This window comes from Chlorocebus sabaeus, chromosome 24, assembly GCF_047675955.1.
Source record: "Chlorocebus sabaeus isolate Y175 chromosome 24, mChlSab1.0.hap1, whole genome shotgun sequence".
NCBI lineage: Eukaryota > Metazoa > Chordata > Mammalia > Primates > Cercopithecidae > Chlorocebus > Chlorocebus sabaeus.
This window is the reverse complement of record NC_132927.1, coordinates 79,209,284-79,231,323: the sequence shown is the minus strand read 5'-3', so window position 1 is coordinate 79,231,323 and position 22,040 is coordinate 79,209,284. Positions and strand designations below refer to the sequence as shown.

Below are 22,040 nucleotides of genomic sequence, written 5' to 3'. Positions count from 1 at the left end.
TTTTTTCCTTCTCTCTCTCCTATCTGTGAGCTTTCTGAAGACAGCAATGTGTCTTGTTCAGGATTGTATCCTCAGCACTTACAATGGTGCTGGTCACATAGTATGTATTTGACACATATTAGTCTTAGTTATTAATTTACTTCTTGTAGTTATTAATTTATTCCTCACAACTACAAATTTGCCTGTTACAGAGATGAGGGAACTAGAATATGAAGATTCAGCAGCTTCACAACATGACACATTAGTAAGCGGCAGAGTGGTCTACCTCGAGTCAGTGTTCTTAACTTCTATGTCTGTTATCACACTGCAACTGCCTCAACAAAGGCAGGCTCACTGACTTGTGCCGTAAGAATCAACAGTTACGCTGTTAAATCAGATTTGCCATTTGCACGCTCAAATTATTTTAGAAAGATCATTCAATGCTCCAACTCTGCTGGCCAGGATCTGGATTGTTGAGTAACTAGAACAATTACATCGATCAATTTGCCCAAAGTCAGAGCTAACAGGACTAAAACCCAGGTCTCAAAGACCCAGCAATTTGACCACAGTATTTTTGTTGGCTTTGGCACCTGTCAATTCAAACCCTGCACCATTATCTAATTTCTTAGCAAGGGGCAAAATACGCATCTCAAAATTTCCAAAATATCAATAAAGCCCAATAGATGCATCCACCCCATTTTAAAACCAAGTATCTTCTTTTATTGTTTTGAATTTCAGCACTGACATAGCCAGAGTTTGTTTACTCCCTTAGGACTAATATAGGACATTCATAAACTGATGCACCAGGCAGCACCAGGGAGCTGAACCAAATAAGGCTAGTTCCTGACTTCAAAAAACATTTTAAGATCTCAGCTAGGCTAAAATAAACTTTATCACATCATTTAAATTATTGTTTGGGGGCCAGGCACCGTGGCTTACACCTGTAATACCAGCACTTTGGGAGGTCAAAGTGGAAGGATCACTTGAGGCCAGGAGTTCAAGAGCAGCCTGGGCAACACAGTGAGACCCCATGTCTATAAAAAATGTGAACATTAGCCAGGTGTGGTGGCATGCACCTGTGGTCCCAGCTACTCGGGAGGCTAAGGCAGGAGGATGGCTGAAGTCCAGGAGGTTGAGGCTGCAGCGAGCTATCATTGTACCACTATAATCTAGCCTGGGCAACAGAACAAGACCTTCATTAAAAAAACAAAAAAAACAAAAACACACACACACACACCCACACAAAAAAATTAGTTAATTTCTTGCTACTCTAATATGAAAATTGAGTAGAATTATTTAGCTTACTTTTGAACAGGATCATCCAAATGCATCTGGCTGAGGAGGAAACAGCAAGGGGAGAATGGAATGACTATGCTGTGCTACTCAGTCAGTTAAAGCTATTCTTGGGGAAAAGAAGCCATTTGCAGCAATATACTTCAGTGAGATTTTTTTCATTTTTGCTTGTGGAACTGTGACAGGTTTCCCTAATGTCTTACTCACCTGAAATCATGATCATTCATTACCACTGCATACTTACTTTATTCCTAAAACACAAAATGTCATATTCTTACAGCTTGATAAGAGTCATGTTAAAAGTTTAAGATGTGTAGTGTAACACTTCTTTAATATTCCTCATGCTACATAAACTCTCCAGAATAAATTTACTTCATAATCAAATGTGGCCACCTACCCCACCTTGCTACAATTGCTAGACACACTAGTACAAACTTTTCCTGAGTAGCATCCAATGATCACACATACAAAAGTGTAAAACATTTCCCGATCACCCTGGAATTTTCATCTAAGCGACCTTTCAAATAAACTATATTCTGCAATGTTGGCTTTTGCCTAATACAGTAATGATTCACTGCAGTTTACACTATGAATTTAAATAGAGACCTATTATGTAACATCAAATCTCTTAGGTTTCTCCAAAAATTAATCAATATCTTGAACATAAAATATTCTATTCTCAACAATCATTATACAAATAAAATGGCTACACTAATAAAATTTTCTGCCAGAAAATTATGAAAAAAAAAATCTTTAAATATAGGTTAGAGCAGTGGAAGTGCTGCTAAACAACTTCAGAAAAGACTCAGCGAGTCAGGGGCATCCACAAGCCAGGCACAGAGGGAGCAGGTGCACAGGCCCTGGCCAGCCCCAGCCTCCTGTGCTGTGTGCAGGTAGTACACCTTACACATGGCACTGGCTCTGCCCCAGATGGTCAGTCAGTTGGGACCAAAGCACCCACCAAATGTATATATCATGTATATATTTTAGAGACAGGGTCTTGTTCTGTCACCCATGATGGAGTGCAGTGGCACGATTACAGCTCAGTGTAACCTCAAACTCCTGGCCTCAAGCGATCCTCCCCCCAACATGCTAGCATGAGTTCCAGGCATGAGTCTTCGTGCCCAAATTATTTTTTTTAACTTTTATTTTAGGTTCAGAAGTACACGTGCAGGTTTATTATACAGGTAAACCCATTACCAGGGTTTGATGTACAGATTATTTTGTAACCCAGGTACGAAGCCTAGAACCCAGTGGTTATTTTTTCTGATCCTCTCCCTCCTCCCACCCTCCACCCTCAAGTAGGCCCCACTGTCTGTTGTTCCCTTCTTTGTGTCCATGTGTTCTCATCACTTAGCTCCCTCTTATAAGTGAGAACATTCAGTACTTGGTTTTCTGTTCCTGCATTCGTTTGCTGATGATAATGGCCTCCAGCTCCCAACCATGTTCTTGCAAAAGACAGAAGGATCGCATTCTTTCTTATGGTTACATCGTACTCTGTGATATAAATGTACCAAATTTTATTTCTCCAATCTGCCACTGATAGGCATTTTGGTGGATTCCATGTCTTTGCTATTGTGAATAGTGCTGCAATGAACATACATGTGTACATATCTTTATGGCAGAACAATTTATATTCCTTTGAATAATATAACCAGTAATGGGATTGCTGGGTTGAATGGTAGTTCTATTTTTAGCTCTCTGAGGAATCACCATATTGCTTTCCGCAGTGGCTCAACTAGTTTACACTCCACCAACGTGTATTAGCATTCCCTTTTCTCCACAACCTCACTAGCATCTTATTTTTGACTTTTTAATAATAGTTATTCTGACTGGTATGAGATGCTATCTCACTGTGGTTTTGATTTGTATTTCTCTAATGGTCAGTGATTTGGGCTGTTTTTCATATGCTCGTTGGCTGCATGTGCGTCTTCTTTTGAAAAGCATCTGTGCGTGTCCTTTGCCCGCTTTTTAATGGGTTTTTTTTTTCTTGTAGTTCTTAAGTTTCTTAAGTTCCTTATAGATGCTGGACATGAGACCTCTGTCAGATGCATAATTTACAAATATTTTCTCCCATGCTGTAGGATGTACGTTTACTCTGCTGATAGTTTCTTTTGCTGTATAGAAGCTCTTAAGTTTAATTAGATCCCATTTGTCATCTTTTTGCTTTTGTTGCAATTGCTTTTGGTGTTTTCTTCATGAAATCTTTGTCAGTTCCTATGTCCAGAATGGTACTGCCTAGGTTGTCTTCCAGGGTTTTTATAGTTTTGGGTTTTACATTTCAGTCTTTAATCCATCTTAAGTTGATTTTTGTACATGGTGTAGGGAAGCGGTCCAGTTTCAATCTTTTGCATGTGGCTAGCCAGTCGTCCCAGCACCACTGATTGAATAGGGAGTCCTTTCCCCATTGCTTTTGTCAGCTTTGTCGAAGATGAGATGGTTGTAGGTGTGCAGCCTTATTTCTGGGCTCTCTCTTTTGTTCCACTGGTGTCTGCTTTTGTACCAGTACCATGCTATTAGGTTGCTGTAGTCGTGTAGTATAGTCTGAAGCTGCATAACAGAATGCCTCCAGTTTTGTTCTTTTGCTTATGACTGCCTTGGCTATTTGGGCTCTTTTTTGGTTCCATATGAGTTTTAAAGCAGTGTTTTCCTAGTTCTGTGAAGAAGGTCCTCAGTAATCTGCTAGGAATAGCACTGAGTCTGTAAATCGCCTTTGGCAGTATGCACGCCCAAATATTCTCTTTTTTTCACCCCTGAGACAGAGTCTAGCTTTGTTGCCCAGGCTAGAGTGCAGTGGCGCAATCTTGGCTCCATGCAACCTCCGCCTCCTGAGTTCAAGTCATTCTCCTGCCTCAGCCTCCTGAGTAGCTGGGATTACAGGTGCCACTATGACCAGCTAATTTTTATATTTATAGTAGAGACGGGGTTTCACAGTGTTGGCCAGGCTAGTCTCGAACTCCTGACCTCATGATCCACCCGCCTCGGCCTCCCAAAGTGCTGGGATTACAAGCGTGAGCTACTGCACCCGGCCACATGCCCAAATATTTTTAAATGACAGCACCCTTTCCACAGTCTGGCATTTGTCTTGAGAAAAATGAAACGTAAAAGAATTGCGTATAAATTAAAATATCAAAAGCACTCAGGCAGGTTTTTCTAGTTTTTCCAAACTACCTCATTCTCCTCAGTCATCTCTATACTCATTTAAATTTGTTACCCCTCACAATATGGGTGTTCGCTTGCATGAGAAAGAACTCAAGAGAAGAGCAAAGGAAGGAAGGATCCATTCGGAACATGAGACATCATCTGTTCTTAGTTGTTTCCTACTCCTTAAAGGCAGAAGAAAATAGAAGTATTCAATAATTTGGAAAAGTAGTAACTTAGTGATAGAAAAAAGATTTCTTGAATTTGAAAACATCTGAAAAAGTACTATAAGGAAAGGTTAGATCATCCAACCACCGTCAAGGAAAGCGTCTGTGTCCAGTATTCATTCATTCACCCAGCATGTACTGAGTGCCACAGAAGGGAGAGGGACAAGAAAGACAGAAACCTCCCCTTCACAGAGCTGACAGTCCACAGGCAAGAAGACACAACACCAGTAATAAGAGGGCATGTGTCTGTGCAGGGTGTACATACGTGTGTGTGAGACGAAAAGTACCAAAGGGAAGTGCGCAGTGCACATGGAGGTCACACCCATTTATGTGAATATGGGGACCTCCCCCACGCCAGGAGAGGACATTTAATCTATAATCTGAAAGATAAGTAGAAATTACCTATTTTCCATAATTCTCAGATTTTAAAATTAGAAATATAATGCAGCAAGAAAAATCAAATGCTTAAGAAGTAGCTTAGTATTAAATATCAATTCAACATCTCATTTTGTAGATTATATAGGAAAAAAGCCCCGTTCTAATTCTGGGATACCAAACTTCTTGCTGTATTCATGCTTAATATATATTACTGCTATGTCTATTAGTGTGTGTGCGTGTGTGAGAGAGAGACAGAGAGTGGGTGTATGTGTAGGTAGTGCTTGACAAATTTATGTTTTTTTGGTGGGGGGAAGGAGTTTCACTCTTGTTGCCCAGGCTGGAATGCAATGGCACAATCTTGGTTCACTGCAACCTCCACCTCTCGGGTTCAAGCAATTCTGCTGCCTCGGACTCCCGAGTAGCTGGGATTACAGGGGCCTGCCACCATGCCCGGCTCATATTTGTATTTTTAGTAGAGACGGGGTTTTGCCATGTTGACCAGGCTGGTCTCAAACTCCTAACCTCAGGCGATCCACCTGCCTCGGCCTCCCGAAGTGCTGGGAGCCACTGCACCTGGTCAGTGCTTGATAAATATTAACTGAATGGAGTGGGTTGCAGACCAGCAGGGCTTAGAAAATGTATTTGTTAAAAAGATACTCTTCTTCTTGAAAAATGCTGAGAAAGTAGATGTCTTTGCTGAAAGATTTTATGTTTAAAAAAAAGAAAATCGATATAAAGTATTTTCACCACAAAAAAGGATAACTGTGAGTTTATCTTTACACTTGCTAATTTGCTAGACTTAACCATTCCATAATATATATACTTCAAAATATCATGTTGTACATGATAAATATATACACAATTTTATATGTCAACTAAGAAAAAAAAATTTAAGGAAAAAAGGACTCTTTTCTTCTCATACTTCTTTTCCAAGTACAAAATTAAATCTCAGTACCAATTGGCTTCCGGGCATTAAATTACACTTCAAAATTATCCTTATTAAAGGTGATACAGGAGATGCTTTTCATCAACTCGTATATTAGAAGCTTTGTGCTAAGTTACTATTATTAACAAAACTTTTAGATAAGCAAATCTGAAAGCAAGAAATGAATTTGTTTTAAGATATGAAGCTGCAAGTTGTAATAAAACAAACTACCCATGATGATGAATGATAAAACTGCCCAGCACTGTTAGATATTCTCAAAATCCCAGGCCAAAAAAAAAAAAAGAAAACAAACCCTCTAAGAACTGACGGTTTTGAGTTAAAGTTCTAAGCCAAGAAAGGCTCTTGCATTCTGGGCAATGGGACCCATGGCTGGGGCTGGGAGACAGAAGGTTACCCCATGTAAGGGCAGCAGGCAGCACTGGGCAGAGAGCAGGGCAGGCCAGGAGCACTCAGGAGAGCTGGACAGTGAGGTGGCAGGATCTGGCCTGACCGAAGTCCCAGCACTCCACGCTCTATCAGCAACAGTTTGGAAGAGCCAGAGGTCTCTCTTCACCATGTGGTAAACTGGGAGCCTATCTTATCCTTTCCTTTGAAAAATGTTTTACCTCTGCCTGCTGAGCTTGGGGACACAGTTTCACCACTGTGGTGGAAGTTACTCAGAAAACAGAAGTCATCTTGTTATGTCAATGCCCTATTCACTGTGTGGTCCTCCTGTGTGGGCGAGATGGGTTTCCTCACCATATGGATGGCAAACAAGTACCCCAAAAAGAACATCCAGGCAAAAACTGCACCCTTTTAAGGACGTAACTCAGAAGTCATATAGCACCATTGTGCCATACTGCTGGGTGAGGGAGGTCACACACCCAGTCCAGGCGCACCTCTCTGTCAAAGTCCCATGTGAGAAGAATAGGGTTAAGAATGGGAGATATCACTGAGAACACTTAGGAAAACACAATGTCACCCTGAGTGAGTTATACAGTAAAATCTCAGTCTTCTTTCAAGATCGGAAAATTAAAAACCAGGGTTCAATGGAATCTGGCTAAAAAAATCAATCTGTATTTCAACCCTTGTAAGCCGAACCTCTTATTACTTGTAATAAGTTGCAACTTGTAAGTTGAGCCTAAATTACGATGTTGTCCTGCCTTAGTAAATACAGTATCATGACCTTGATTTAATAGGTGGTGATTGAGATTCACCCCTGGGTAACTGCTGGGCACTGCAGCTTCTCTGCGAGAACACAGAATACCACCGACTAGCAGAAATGTAGGTGTCAAGCCAGAATTCACCTCAACATTCCAGTTTGTAGGTTCGGCTATGCACCCATCTCCCATCACAGCACATAGCATTAAGGGCAGAGGTCACGCCCTTTGCCCCTCCTGTGGGTGACTCCAGCACATTGAGTAGAAATTCTATAAATAACCAGAGGAAGGGAAGACAAGAATTTTTAAAATTCTAAAATTACAGAGTCTACATTAGATGCCCGTTGTTATTACAGGCCTCTTTCTGACAAAAGGAAAGCAAAAGAACGAACAACAATTAACTGAGAGCAAACCTCTTCTGTCAGGACAGCGATCCTTAGAAGAGTAGAGAGCCAGGAGCCAGGAGCCAGGTTTCTGATCCTAGATCTGATTCTGACCTGCACTGGGACCTTAACCAAGTGGCTTCACTTCTTTGGGCCTCATTTTCCTCATCTGTAAAATAAAGGGACTGGATTAGACAAAGCTTCTTAACTGAGGCCTACAGGCGAGCCACAGCAACGTGCCCACTGTGAGCCTGAAGCCGGTCTATCCTCAAGTTCATCATTTAAATTCTATGATCTCAATGTTTATTAACAAATAGAATGAATTCTACAGAGCATGAAAACATTCTCCCAGTGTCTGGCCAGGCCCTCTAGGAGCTGCTGCCTCGGCAGCAACCACCAGGCTCCAACCTTCCGACCTCAGGGCCCTGAAATCACACAGAGACATTTCAGTCCCTGGCAATCATTTAAAACAATGTCAACATTGTTTTAAATGCACAAGGGAAACTAGTTTTCTTCATCTATTTATTTATTTTATTTTATCTTTCTGTAGAGATGAGGTCTCGCTATTTTGCCCAGGCTGGTCTTAGATTCCTGGGCTCAAGCGATCCTCCTGCCTTCGTCTCCCAAAGTGCTGGGATTACAGGCGTGAGCCACCATCCCTGGCCTATGCTACATATATTTCTAACAAACAGCAAACAGACCTTCGGCAATGAAGACAATAAGCTCTCATTTATTATTTTCACAAGCTTGACATTTAAAACATGGGTCTTTCTAACTTGGGCCTCCCTCCCCAAAACCAATCCCCATGATATCCTGGAAACAGGCAGGGCTGTCTCCCAGGAAGAGTCCTAGCAAATGTTACTGGAAACAAGCCCTTCAGATGGATAGAATGCTGTGCCAGGGGCCCACCAGCACATGCGGCTGCAACTGTCCTTTTGGAGACATCATGCATTGCCAGCTCTCAGGAGGCACGGATGAGCCAGCCCCATTCTACATAGCCCACAGACTGAGGTAGTAGGCCAACACACACACACACACACACACACACACACACACACACACACACACATCAGCCTGAAGTTGAAAACTATGTCTCAGTCATAGTCTGTTGCCAGGAACCAAGAGACCAAGGCAGATGTCACCAGAGAAAGAACTGAGCTCAATGGACTACTCTGGTAAGCTAAGAGAAAGGATGTGCTTCATATGGAAAGCTGAATTTATTTACACTAATCACGAATGCAGGCTCTCAGCTGGAAAAGCTCACTTCCAACGCCAGAAGGTTCAGAACCCATTCACGAGCTTCTCAGAATGCAAGCAGTTGCCATGGTAACCCCAACATTATATTTCTTGGCATTGGACATATAAATTACCACACATAATGCATTTAATACCATTTGGGGCCACTAATTCATTGCAAAATAAATCTCAGCTCTGACTCTTGGCCTCCCTCTAAGATAAACGAAGAGCAGCAGCTGGAGGTAACACCCAGCTCACCCCACGGATAAGCACAGAGCTCCACACATCTGAAAATGCTCTTCTAAAGGCAAAATAAGAACTAAGGAGATTAGAATTCATCATCTACAGCCAGTGGTTGAGATTTTTTAAGATGAAAAGTTCCATCCAGATTAATGTAACTGTTATTGCTTAAGTTAAAGAAACAAATATATTCCATCCGTATCTACATCTCTGAAATTCAACTATGTTTAGCAAATCGAAGAAAAAGCAGATCTCTTCAAAGAACATCTTCAATAATTCACTTATAGGGCATCTGTCAAGACTAAGATAACTCTTCAAATGTCAAAACTGTCATTAACAAGAAATAAAGTTTTATTTCTTAGGTTCAAAAGAGGTCTATTCAATCATCATTCTTTACCTTGACTAGGGATATTCATAAACATTTAAAATACACATATGCATGATTTGTAAAGTCCCTTACCTTCTTATAATCCACCATCTGAACACAGAGATGAAAACAAAATTATCGCACACAAACTGCAAAGACATCTTCAGCTTCACGTTCCCAGGAAGCCCACTGCATCAGTAACTTGACAGAGCTGCTGCGGACATGCCTGTGCCAGCCACAGCATTCACAGAACCGCGTCCGTTCTAATCACTAAACTGCCAGGTCCGGAGGAGTATTACCTTCATTATCTCCTCCTTCCGACTGCAGGCAACAGTCAGCAGTTATGAAGGGGAGCAAAAGGCTTCACCACGGGTTGTTTCCATATTAACAAGGACTTTGGTAACCGCTGCATTGCAGTCTTTCTGAAAGCTACCAACCTCAGAAGCAAAAGCGCTGGAGAGAGACTCTCTGGCACAGGAAGCAGTCTTTCCAATCACAAAGATTTTTAAAGAATCTTTAAAGAATGCTGTGAACACCTGAGGCTTTTTCTAGATTTCCTACCTGTTTCCTAGAGGTTGACTGGTTTGTGGTTTTTACTGGAGGATGGCTGTGACAACTGGCTGTGCGGGGTAGGAATGCGGAAATGAGTGCGCTGTGCGCTACGACGCCCCCTCTCGGGGCTCAGGTACGCCCTGCGGGAATCTGCACATCTGCTGCTTAGCACCAGACTCAAAGCCCCCGCTGGGGGCTCTTGGGAATAAGCCATGATTTCCATTCCAGAAAACGCAAGTACAGCAAGCACTTCCAGGTCCTCTGGGGGCAGCAATCACAGAACACCCAGCTACCTTCGCAGTGTGGTAATAACCATTACGTGGTCAGAGCACTTGAAATATTAAACCATTGACCATATAATCAAATTCGGAAAAAGAGGTTTCTGAAATAGTAGCACGCTTAGTAAATCGACCTTTGGTTTTCATTCATTCACGCAATACATTTAGTGAGCATTGGCCATGTGTTGTATATAAAAGGATATTCAAGTGGAGCATCCCTAATCCAAAAATCCAAACTGCTCCAAAATCTGAAACTTTCTGAGTACCAACATACCACCACAAGAGGAAAATTCCCCAATGGATCTCACGTGACAGGTCACAGTCAAAACTCTGTTTCATGCACAAAATATTTAAAATATTGCATAAAATTACCTTCAGGCTATGTGTATAAGGTGTATATGAAAAGAATTTCCACTTAAGTATCATCCCCAAGATATCTAATTATGCATATTCAAACATTCCAAAATCCAAAAAGATCAGAATCTGAAACACTTCTAGTCCCAAGCATTTCAGATAAGGGATACTCAATCTGACCATGGGGAACCACCGTCAGGGTGGGTGCGAGTGCTCTGGGAGGAAGAATAATGGAAAACACACTATCATGTATGGTGGAGGACGGCTGGAACTGCACAGGAGGCAGAACTCGAGCCCGACTGCAGCTCCAGGTCAAGGTTCTGTAAGAAAGGAAGAGTTAAAAAGAGGTGAAGGATGTGGACTCAGCTGGACTACAGGGAGGGCCAAGGGAGAACATCCTCCAGATGGCTGTACACAATCCTCAGCAGGTGCGGGAGGTCCTCTGCAAGGGCATATGTCTGTGGCCGGAGCCCGTCCCTCCCTCACAGCAGCCTGGAGCAGGTACAGCCACCACCACCACCACTGACAGAAGCCTGTGTCTGGGACTTGAGGCCTACATTTGCCCAAGGCACATGGTAACTGCGGGGAGGTGCCAGGGCATGGACACAGCGGGGCAGCTCTGTATTGTGCCACCTCACCACACCACCACCCATAAGTAACAGCTGTCCTCTGGCAGCCTTGGTACCCGACGGAGGTGACAGTCCAAGCGGTCTCTGCTCAGATGGTTTCCTTCCACCCCATGTCCAGAGCCCCACCGGACCCTGAACAGGTGTGAGGTGAAGGACTGCACGAAAGAATAAACAAATTAAAGAATCTACTGGTCACTCCCCAATTCTAGTAACAGGAAATGACATGTCAGACCTCTGCCAGTGTTATGCTGTTCTCTGATGAAAATGGCCCTTCTCTGCCTGGTCTCTGGCTACCTAACTCTATTTCACATCTCAGGCTCTGGAATCTTCTCCTCCAGGACGTCTTCACTGACTCCCTTCCCACCCCTGGCAGCAAGGCCCTTTCCCTGAGCTCCCCCCACCTCCAGCAGCTCCCATGCTGTCCTGAAGTGGTGGTTCTGCAGCTGCCCCCGCACAGAAGTCCTGCAGTGGTGGTCAGGGTTGTATCTGCGGTGCTCAACATGTTCCTTCTGCTGCCGCATTCCTGGAGGACTCGCCACATGTCAGCCACCTGCTCCACACGCACAACTCACTTGTTCCTCTCTGAGGCGGCTCCACCGAACAGACGAGGACGCTGAGGCACAGTCAGTTCAAGCGCAAGAGCCAGGATTTACACCCAGGAACCAGCATCCTCCAGCCACATCCTAACCTCCCCTACTGCTTCTGTAGGTACCCAAAACAGAGTTCACTGACACCAACTGGAAAAGATGGTGTTACCGCATGGGGGTGGGAGGGATTCGAGTTACAGAAAAACTTTTAAGGAAATACGGCAGTCTTCCTCCCCCATCTCTCCCTCTTACTGTGAGATATGAATGAATGAACACATTCGGCCACAGCAGACACGCCTCCGCATAAATCCTGACAGGGAACACCTACGGCCCACGGGAGATGAGGACAGAAGGCACAAAGAGGCAGCGTGAGGTGGTTTCCTTTTGCCATCACCGTGCTTCAGAGAGACTCACTCGAGCAGTTTAAAAGCCTCAGAGGAACTTTCATCAAGCGCTTCTAATGTATTTAGGTGCCACTCTGGGCACTCCTCGCAGAAGTTCCAGAAGAACTCAGCCTTTCAAGTCAGAGATCAAGGCTTCTCCTCTATGGCAGCACCACTCTCACCAGTCTCCAGTGGCAGCAGCACTGCAGGAGGACTCTTCCCCCACTGATCTGTCCGTCCTGCGACACTGACCCATGTGGCCAGAAGCCCGTGCGTAGCCTGAGCGGGCTCTCCCTGGGGGATCTCGAGCAGTGGGCAGGTCCCACACCAACACTCTTGTGCCTCCTGGAACAGCCAGCACCTACAGAGGAGGGCCCCACAGCTGGCCCAGGGCTGAAGGGAGTGTGCACTGATGGGGAGAGATGGGTAGGGGCTCAAGCTGCCTCCAGGGGGTGGCAGAAGGTCCCAGAAGGAGCACACCACAGGACCCTTCCAACTGCTTCCCAATGTGACCATCTGACCAATGGCAGCAGGGTTCAGTGCCCAGATGCCAGGTCCCCGCAGGCCTGCGGAGATGGCTTCCTACTGTCTCCAATTTACAGCTGAGGTGGCAGCGAGGCTTTAACAGGATAAATCACTTTCCAAGTGCACCAGTGGGTGCTCCAGCAAAGCTGCTTGGCTCTGAGCGGCCTGACGCTTTGGACTTGGCATGACCTCCTCCTGGCGAAGGTACGGCCCGGTGTCCTCACAGCGTGGGCAGAGCAGAAAGGGCACGCTGCCTGCCTCTGGCACTGACTCCTCCTAACCAACCGCTCACTCCTTCTGGATCCCAGATTCCTTGCCTAAGAAAGAAGTAAGACCTATCCTGCAAACCACATGATGTTGATTTTCAACTGACTGAATGCATCCCCTTACTGCCAGAAGAGAATCATGTCTACTCACAATTCACAATGAGTCTCCTGGTGTGTAAAAGTATAAGCTGTCTCAAAATGAAAGGCATGACTGTTACCAAATAGAGCCACAAGGCACTCAGTAATATTTCCAAGCTTAATTCAGCTTAGATATATGACGAGAGACCTACAGGGCTCTTACCATTAACTAGAATGACCATGGCAAATCCTGCCCCTTTATTAAATAGTAGTAATGAAATTAATAATTTAGCTCAGACAGACTAGCTAGTATCATTAAGGCGCATTTACATGAATTTGATGCAAATTATGGAAACATCCCAATAGGTCTCATTTGGACACTTAAAATGCTAAAGAGCAACCCTACTATCTGAAGGTATTTATCACTTCAAAAACAGGCAACTCAGTAACCAAAATTAACAAGAAAAAATCCAAGTAAGCAACATTCCGCCTGAAGGGAAAACATAGACAAATCATTCATATTCACTCTAGGTGCCACTGGGGCCACAGAACAAAGGATGTACCCAAGAGGAAGCAGAGAGAAGAAAAATAATATAAAATACACACAAAATTTATTTGGCTTAGATACATACTTATTTACCAAAAATCTAACAGGTACTTATTTTATAAGACCATTTCATGACCACCAGATGGGATCTGGTCTTAGGAAGGAAAGAGACTGCAATTCTGCCTGTTTCTCTAGGCAACAGAGGGTCTCAGGGGCTTTCAACATGACACAAGAAGTCACTAGGTCAGCAACAAAGGTCAAACAAGCCCCAGTTACAAGTAGCAAAGTGTCTGTACAAACATAAATGGGAATCTGAACTGTAGGTAAAAGAAACAACAAAAGCGGATACAAATGCCTAGGTATATTCCCAAGAGAAATGACGCGTCCACACAAAAACCTGTACATGAATGTTCACAGCAGCATTATCACACAACAGTCAAAAAGTAGAAACAACCCCAATGCCTATTAATGGACTAACGAATACATAAAATGTGGACCATCCACACGATGGAATAATATTCGACATTAACAAGGAACAACCGATGCATACATGCACAACATGAATGAAAACATGGTGCCGAATGACAGAGGCTGCACACAGAAAACACATACTGTCAACTGCATTGCAATAGAACGTCCGAAGTAGGCAATGGCTGCACAACTCTGTGAATATACCAAACACCACGGACATGGACACTTTAAATAGGTAATTGTATGGAATCTGACGATTTCCATAAAGTTATTTTCTAAAAGCTGACACAATCAAGTCAAAGGCCAAACATCCAATAGAGATGCAGCTCACCCACTCAATTAAAAAACAACAAGAAAACATTATTGCAAGTTTCCACTATGCCAAAAGATGCATTACTTTTGGGGTACTCCTTCCAAAAATGTTAAATAAGCTTCTCACTGGTCAAAACAATTCATAATTCCTGTAGGAACTCCCCCTCTCCCAAATCTAAAAGTTCAACAATTTCTCAAGAAAAAACTTGATCTTAATTTTAATGTAAAATATAAATCACATATTTGTGCAAATGTAGCACTTTTAATCACGAGGGAGAGGTGTCGCTATGAAACTTATCAACACTATCCCCCAAGAAAGTATTCATTTACTTCATTCTGTCTACTATGAAATAAATAATACCTGAATCCTTAAGACCTAGAAACATTTCAGAAGGTTTGACGTCAAAGAAAACACATTAACTCAACATAATGCTCACAAAAACAAAAATAAGCCTATGCATAAAATAAACAACTAAATGATGGTGGAAAGACTACATTCTCTAAACCTAACAAAAGCTCCCAACTCATTCCCACCCACTGCCATCTGTCTACCTCAAACTCTTCAACAACCCAACTCACTGAAAGGACCTACAGTCAATGTGGTAACATAAGCACAATCCTGTAATTGGCTCAAATTGTCATTACAATAACATGTGTTTCTTTTAGTTTTTATTTATTTATTTATTGTTTTGAGATAGAGCTTCACTTTTGTTACCCAGGCTGGAGAGCAATGGTGCGATCTCTGCTCACGGCAACCTCTGCCTCCCAGGTTCAAGCAATTCTCCTGCCTCAGCCTCCTGAGGAGCTGGGATTACAGGTATGCGCCACCATGCCTGGCTAATTTTGTATTTTTAGTAGAGACAGGGTTTCTCCACGTTGGTCAGGCTGGTCTCAAACTCCTGACCTCAGGTGATCCGCCCACCTTCGCCTCCCAAAGTGCTGGGATTGCAGGCATGAGCCACCGTGCCCGGCCAGCATGTGTTTCTATTTTCCGCAGGAAGAGAATCATGTCAACTCACAATTCACAATGAGTCAACCGGTGTGTAAAATATTTTACATAATGGGAAAATTTATTGTGACCCAAAAGTTCAGCGTGTTCTCATTAACTTACCAGAAATTACAGATGTGAAGATACTTCTGTTAACTTAACCAAAATCAAGAAAAGAAACTACTTTAGATACGCACATATTTTCAGTTTGGTAGATCTGATTCTTTTTATGATACTGCATTTCAAGTTACTCAGATTGGTAAATTCATAGTTAAAATACTAAATAGAGAAAATCTGCATATTGACATAGGTAATTTAAGACTGCTTTTAGCACTGCGTCACTTACTACCTATATAGCTAAGCTCTGTCAAAACCTCACAGGGACGGCTTCAGTTTTTGTAAATACTCACATGGTGAAATGGTTTTTCCAAAGTTATGATACCATCTAAAGTGCTAACGGAGTCTTCCCATTGTGCTTCACTGTGAATAACACATTTCTGTGGAAAATCTTATAGTGCTGCAGCCATTTAACATTTTCCCAGATTACATTCAGGTTTTTTTTAATCCAAAAGAAAACATTTAAACAATTAAAACACATAAAATGTTTCTATTATGACCTTTTAAAAAACTCTCAGTATTTTTATTTTATTTTATCTTATTCTGAGATGGAGTCTTGCTCTGTCGACCAGGCTGGAGTGCAGTGGCACAATCTCGGCTCACTGCGACCTCCGCCTCCCGAGTTCAAGCGATTCTTCTGCCTCAGCCTCACGAATAGCTAGGATTACAGGTACACGCCACCACACCTGGCTAATTTTTATATTTTTAGCAGAGACGGGGTTTCATCATATTGGCCAGGCTGGTCTCAAACTCCCGACCTCATGATCTGCCTGCCTCAGCCTCCCAAAGTGCTGGGATTACAGGCATGAGATACCGCGCCCAGCCACAAAACCCTCAGTGTTTTAAAGGCCACACTTGGAAACAGACATGTTTATACATGCAATACAGATGCAAACATTTTTAAACAACATAATCCATTGATACACACACACACTAAGAAATCAAACATTTCCAATTCCATAAACATAATACATCTGAAGCAAAGATAATACCACCAGATATTTTTTACTTGTAAGTTGGTCCCCAGAAAAGGGTAATTATAAAAGACACCAGGGAGCCTCTTTTCAACCTTGTTAAATAAACGACTTGCAAATATTAACCACAAAACTGTGGGTGAACCCACTCTGTCCTGTCATGATTACTCGCTCATAAAGGCCCAAAATGCGTCTGGAAGGGAGTTTTTGCAATACAAATCCTAATCTTAACTATATAAACTCTATTCTTAACTATCTTAAAATACATTACAAAAGACGATTCTCAACCTTCTGAAAACTGTAATATCTTTTATAAAATCTGAAAGATTGAGATGGTGTTACTAATAGTGTCGTGGTTCATTAAACTTTGACTCATTAAGTCAAGTACCTTGGACAAATCATTTTAAATTAAAAGAACAATCTTTAATATACATTTTCAGATGAGACTTAATACATTCTACACAATTTATCAAGGGCCACAGAAAAACTTCGGAAATAATGGAACGAACACACAGTGATATTTGCTTCAGGAACAGACTATTTCACCCTACATCCTTTCACAAAGTGCTTGAGATATGCATATTTAGTAGGCATATTTCAGAATTAGCTCTTCATTTTCTAATAAAAAAGGGCAGACTTCCCCGCAGGCTTGGCAATGAAACATTTTCAAAATGCAGGTACCAGGAGGGTGTGGTGGTTCATGCCTGTAATCTCAGCACTTTGGGAGGCTGAGCCAGGAGGATCTGCTTGAACCCAGGAGTTCAAGACCAGCCTAGTCAACATAGTGTGACCTCATCTTTACAAAAAAATTTTTTATAACTTAGCCAAGTGTGGTAGTGGGTGCCTATAACCCCAGCTACTCAAGAGGCTGAAGTACCGGGATCACTTGAGCCCAGGAGATTGAGGCTGCAGTGTGCTGTGATTGCACCACTGTACTCTGGCCTGGGTGACAGAGCAAGAAGACCCTGTCAAAAATATATATATATATATATGTGTGTGTGTGTGTGTGTGTGTATGTATGTATATGTGCTGGTCCCATTTCAGAAAGCAAATAAATGTTTAAAATGTAAAGGTACCTACCTACATCAAAATGCATCTGAAAAACATTAAAATAAAACTATACTCATTGTATTTAAAAAGTCAAAGAAATGTTATGTTGAATCTAGTTAATCTTTAAAGCTCTAGGCCCAGCTAAGAGGGCAGAGTGTGTGACTGCAGACAGGGGGCCCCGGCGCCCAACTGCAGAAGGTTAGGAAGTGAAGGCAGTGCTCCTGGTCTGCAGCATCATCTGGAGTCGGCCCTTTCCTCCTTGGACCCAGGCAGCCAGACCCGAGGGCAGGGTCCAGGTGATCCAGAACCGTTACCTCTACACTCTGAGAGGAACACACTTGACCCTGCGTCACAATGCAGTGCCCCTTCTGCCAGCCCCCCATGTGGCTCACCTGAAACCGCACCTGTAGAGCACGCTCTCAAAGGAAAGGGGGAGATGACAGGGAGAACACCAGGACCTGCCGGGAGCGCCCTCCCAGCATGGGCTCATCACCCGCATGTGGTGACCACCCACCCCCTACACGGGAGGGCAGGCGTGACGTTTTCTTCCTTTGTATTTCAGCACGCTGCATAATGCGTGACAAGCAGATGCTCACTAAGACAGGTCCGTAATCCCTTCTCTGCAATTCGAAAATCCAAAAAGCTCTCTGAAAACTGAAAGCATGTTCATAACTCACTTGGCAGTATGCCCTGATCTGATGTGAAGCTATTCATAGTCTCACTGTCCCACTTAGTGTGAATATTCATATACTTTGCTGCAAAAATCTTAATGTGCTTGATTATATGGTGCTGCCTAGGATATTCTATAATATATGGTACTTTCACTATTTCTGTTCTAAAAATCTCAAAAATTCCACATTCCCAAACACCTCTGGCCCTGAGAGTCACAAAGGTGTGGTCCCATGACTGTTAGATGACAACAACAGGGCAGGCACTGGCCAGAGATGGTAACACCTGAGATGTAAATGGGCAGCAGGAAGAAGCACCTTTAATGGCCAGGAGAGAACAATAATCTGCATTCAAAGTCTAGTTTATACATGTGTTCATCCTACAAACATGCTGAGCATATGTGCACACACCTCACCCACAGCTGGGGAGATGGCACGAAAGCAAGAATGAAAGCAAGACTGCAGTCCCTGCCCTCACGGAGGGGAAGACCATGAGGCGACAAACAAGTGCTCTGGCTCACACGGCAAACACAAGCTGTGGCTGGTGGGTGAAGGCAGGAAAGGTGCTGATGCAACACTCAGGAGAGGCCCGAGCAGAGGGTGGCCAGGGAAGCCCCTGAGGAGTAACGGGGAAGCTACCCAAGGAACAGCGACAGCCACAGGCACAGCAAGAGTGGCAGGACAGGGACACACTGCTCTAGAAATCAGAGCACAGTGGCAGGGGAGGGGGTCTTGGGGGAAGGGAGAAGGACGCAGGGCTTGGGTGATGGAAGAGTTGGGATTTTTAAAAAATTAATTGTTAAATTCACTTATTTATTTATTTATTTATTTATTTTAAGAGACAGAGTCTTGCTCCATCACCCAGGCTGGAGTGCAGTGCCATGATCACAGCTCACTGTAACCTCACCTCAGCCTCTTGTAATTTTTTAAAATTTTAATTGACAAAAATAATTGTATATATAAGATACAATGGGATGTTTTGATCTATGTATACATTGTGAAATGATTAACTCAAACTAGTTAATCTATCCATCACCTCACCAAGTTACTTTTCTTGTGATGAAAACATTTAAGATCTACTCTTTAGCAATTTTTAAATATACAATACATGATTATCATCCATGGCCACAGATGAGCCTGGAGGGCATTACGTTAAGTGAAACAGGTGATGAATACCACATGGTCTTATTTATATGTGGAATCTAAGAAAGTAGAAGGTGAAGAAGTGAAGAGTAGAACAGTGGTTATGGAGGCTGGGGGCGGGGGAGCGGGGAAAGGAGAGGTACTGGTCAAAGGGTACAAAGTTTCAGTTAGAGAGTGAGGATTTGATTAAGTATGAAGAAGAGTAAGTCGCTGCTTGACCTAGTCAGGCATAAGAACTACTCATCTCAAATCAAGCTCCCTCTAGGCCTCAGCCACCTGATCTGTCCACAAGAAGAAAGGCAAGATCTGATTTCTCAAACGCTTCCGCTCCATGAAGTAACTTCCGTGGGGGAATCGAACTTCACAGAGCTTTCTACTAAGAAGGCTGAAGAACTTTAATGCGGGTGGGAGGGTTAATCATACTAAAATTGTACAAAAAGAAAAAGCAGGCTGTGTGATCGATGGGAAAGAAGCCAAACACCTTTTCATCTCTACTGATTGTTAAATATTGTGAAAGGTTGGCTAACAGCACTACCCCCAGCTCACGCAAACCACCCTGCCAGAATTAAAGACAAATGGTGTATTTGTAAAGGTGTTTTGAGAACACAGGGGAAAAGGTCACTAAAATGTCCCTGGAGAGTGCTGCTTCAGAAGCCTAGTAGGCCCTGCCTGCCTCCACCACCTCATTTCTGAAAGGGTGGGAATCTTGAGCTCTCCACACTACCTCCAGACACCCCACAGCTCCCCACCCCTCTCCAGCCTTCCCAGTGCAGAATGAGGTGATTGCCAAACAACTATTAAGATGCACAAATGGAGGGGTATTTGGAGCAGCTGCAAAAGCTCTATTATAGATAACAAAATGGGTAAGTGAATCTCAAACTCTTTAAGGTTAAATACTCACTTGGGTGAGATTTAACAACATAACAATAGACTACAATAATGAAGTGGCTTCTCAAACTTTTGCACCAAAGTACCCCCAAAGGCACAGGAGAGAGAACCCTAAGGATAAGCACTTTGAAGCAACTCAATGGATATGAAGTATTACATTTTGTATTCAAAATTCACGCAAACTTCACATTTAGCTCCATAACATACGTACAATATCCCTTTCTCCCTTGTCACCCTTACTCTCAGCTTTTGGAAAGGAGCAAGCTGGTATTTTCTCCTCCTTCCACTGCTGAAAGGAAGGCCTGCCTGTCTACTCTGCCCTCCCTCCAGATCCCACGAGCAAGGTCCACCCTCTACTCTGGCACTGGATCCCAGTCCTTCCTCTGTCAACCTCCCTCTTGGACACCCTCCCTTCCAGAGCACAGGTAAGTGCTAACGTGTCCTCAGCACCCCCACTCCCCCATCATTCTACTTTAAAGAAAACTCTTTCAAGAAGCTGTGAACACACACACCCCATACCCCGTGAAAGCTTCTGCCTGTCATAAACGCCTCCTGACACCACTTCTGTCCAAGTCCCCAAAGACCTTCAAGTTGCAAAATCCAGTGGTCAAGTCTCACCCATCCTGCTTGATGCCCAAACAGCTTTTGATAACTCTCAAATATATCTCCAGCACCCCTTCCCCTGTAATTCCCCCAGACATGTATATCCAATAACCAACTCAACATCTCCACTTGAGCATCAAAAAGGCATCTCAAACCTAACAGGTCCAACACTGGGCCCTTGGTACCCCTTCCTCTCTGATCTGCCTCTGGCAATCCCTGGCTCAGTAAATGGCACCATCCAATTCCTTAGATCATAAAGGACCCCCTTCCTCACATGCCACATATCCAATCCATCAGCAAAGATGGTCAGCTCCGTCTTCAAGATACATTCCAAATCCAACCACTTCTCACCAAAGCTCTACCCACAGGATCCTCCCTACTGTTCCTCAGATATGCCAAGCATATTCCCACTTCAAGGCCTTTGTACACCCTGATCCTCCCGCTTAAAACGCCCTTCTCCCAGATCTTAACACAGCTCCCTCCCTCTTGATTATTTCAGTCCCTACTCAAATGCTACCTGCTCAAAAAGGCCTTCCCTGAGACTCTCCTAGGATAGTTCTCTCATCACATGACTCAAGCCAGAGTCTGTCTGGTTTTCCTTCCTAACACAACTATTTAGCATTAACTGACATATGTATTGGTTTGTTGACTATCCCTCTCCCCCAAGTTATCCCTCCGGACCTTCAAAAGGGCTCAAATTTGAACTCATTCACCACCGTATTCCCACACCTTGAAACTACCTGACTCATTGTGAGGGGCTCAATCAATATTTGTTTACAGCCTTATTTTAAAACCTTATTGTTGGTTAAAATGAAAGTATTCAGCCAGGCATGGTGGCTCACACCTATAATCCCAGCATTTTGGGAGGCTGAGGCAGGAGAATGGCTTGGGCCCAGGAGTTTGAGACCAGTCTGGACAACACAAGGAGACCCTGTCTCTACACAAATTAAAATATTAGCCAAGCATGGTGTGTGCCTGTGGGCCCAGCTACTCAGAAGTCTGAAGTGGGGGGACTGCTTGAGCCCAGGAGGTTGAGGCTGTAGTGGGCCCGTGATCTTACTACTGCATCCTAACCTGTACAACAGAGAGAGACCCTGTCTCAAAAAATAAATAAAGTATTCATTAACTCATTCAACAACTAACACAAAAGTCTGCATGCACTAGATTCAGAAGTGCAGCAAATGTTTCCCACGTCCTCCTTAGGAGCTCCGTCCCGACAGCAGGCACAGGAGTGCATGACCACCCATCCACAGTGTCACTCATCACAGCACTGTAGAAAACAGAGAAGACTGGAAACA

At 43.4% G+C, this 22,040-nt stretch overlaps 1 protein-coding gene across 7 annotated transcripts in view; it reads right to left on the bottom strand.

Moving 5' to 3' along the window:
- The window catches only part of TRAF3 (TNF receptor associated factor 3), a 137,045-nt gene that overhangs the window by 75,235 nt on the left and 39,770 nt on the right, over positions 1–22,040 (bottom strand). For 3 of the 7 annotated variants that reach the window (XM_007987922.3, XM_037984568.2, XM_037984566.2), the window contains exon 2: positions 7,517–7,655. The exons of 2 other annotated variants lie outside the window; for them this stretch is intronic. The gene's annotated coding sequence lies outside the window, so the exon portion shown is untranslated. Of the gene's footprint in view, positions 1–7,250; positions 7,374–7,516; positions 7,656–9,422; positions 10,124–22,040 lie in introns of those variants that run through there. 2 more of the 7 variants (XM_007987917.3, XM_037984567.2) reach the window with 2 other exon arrangements.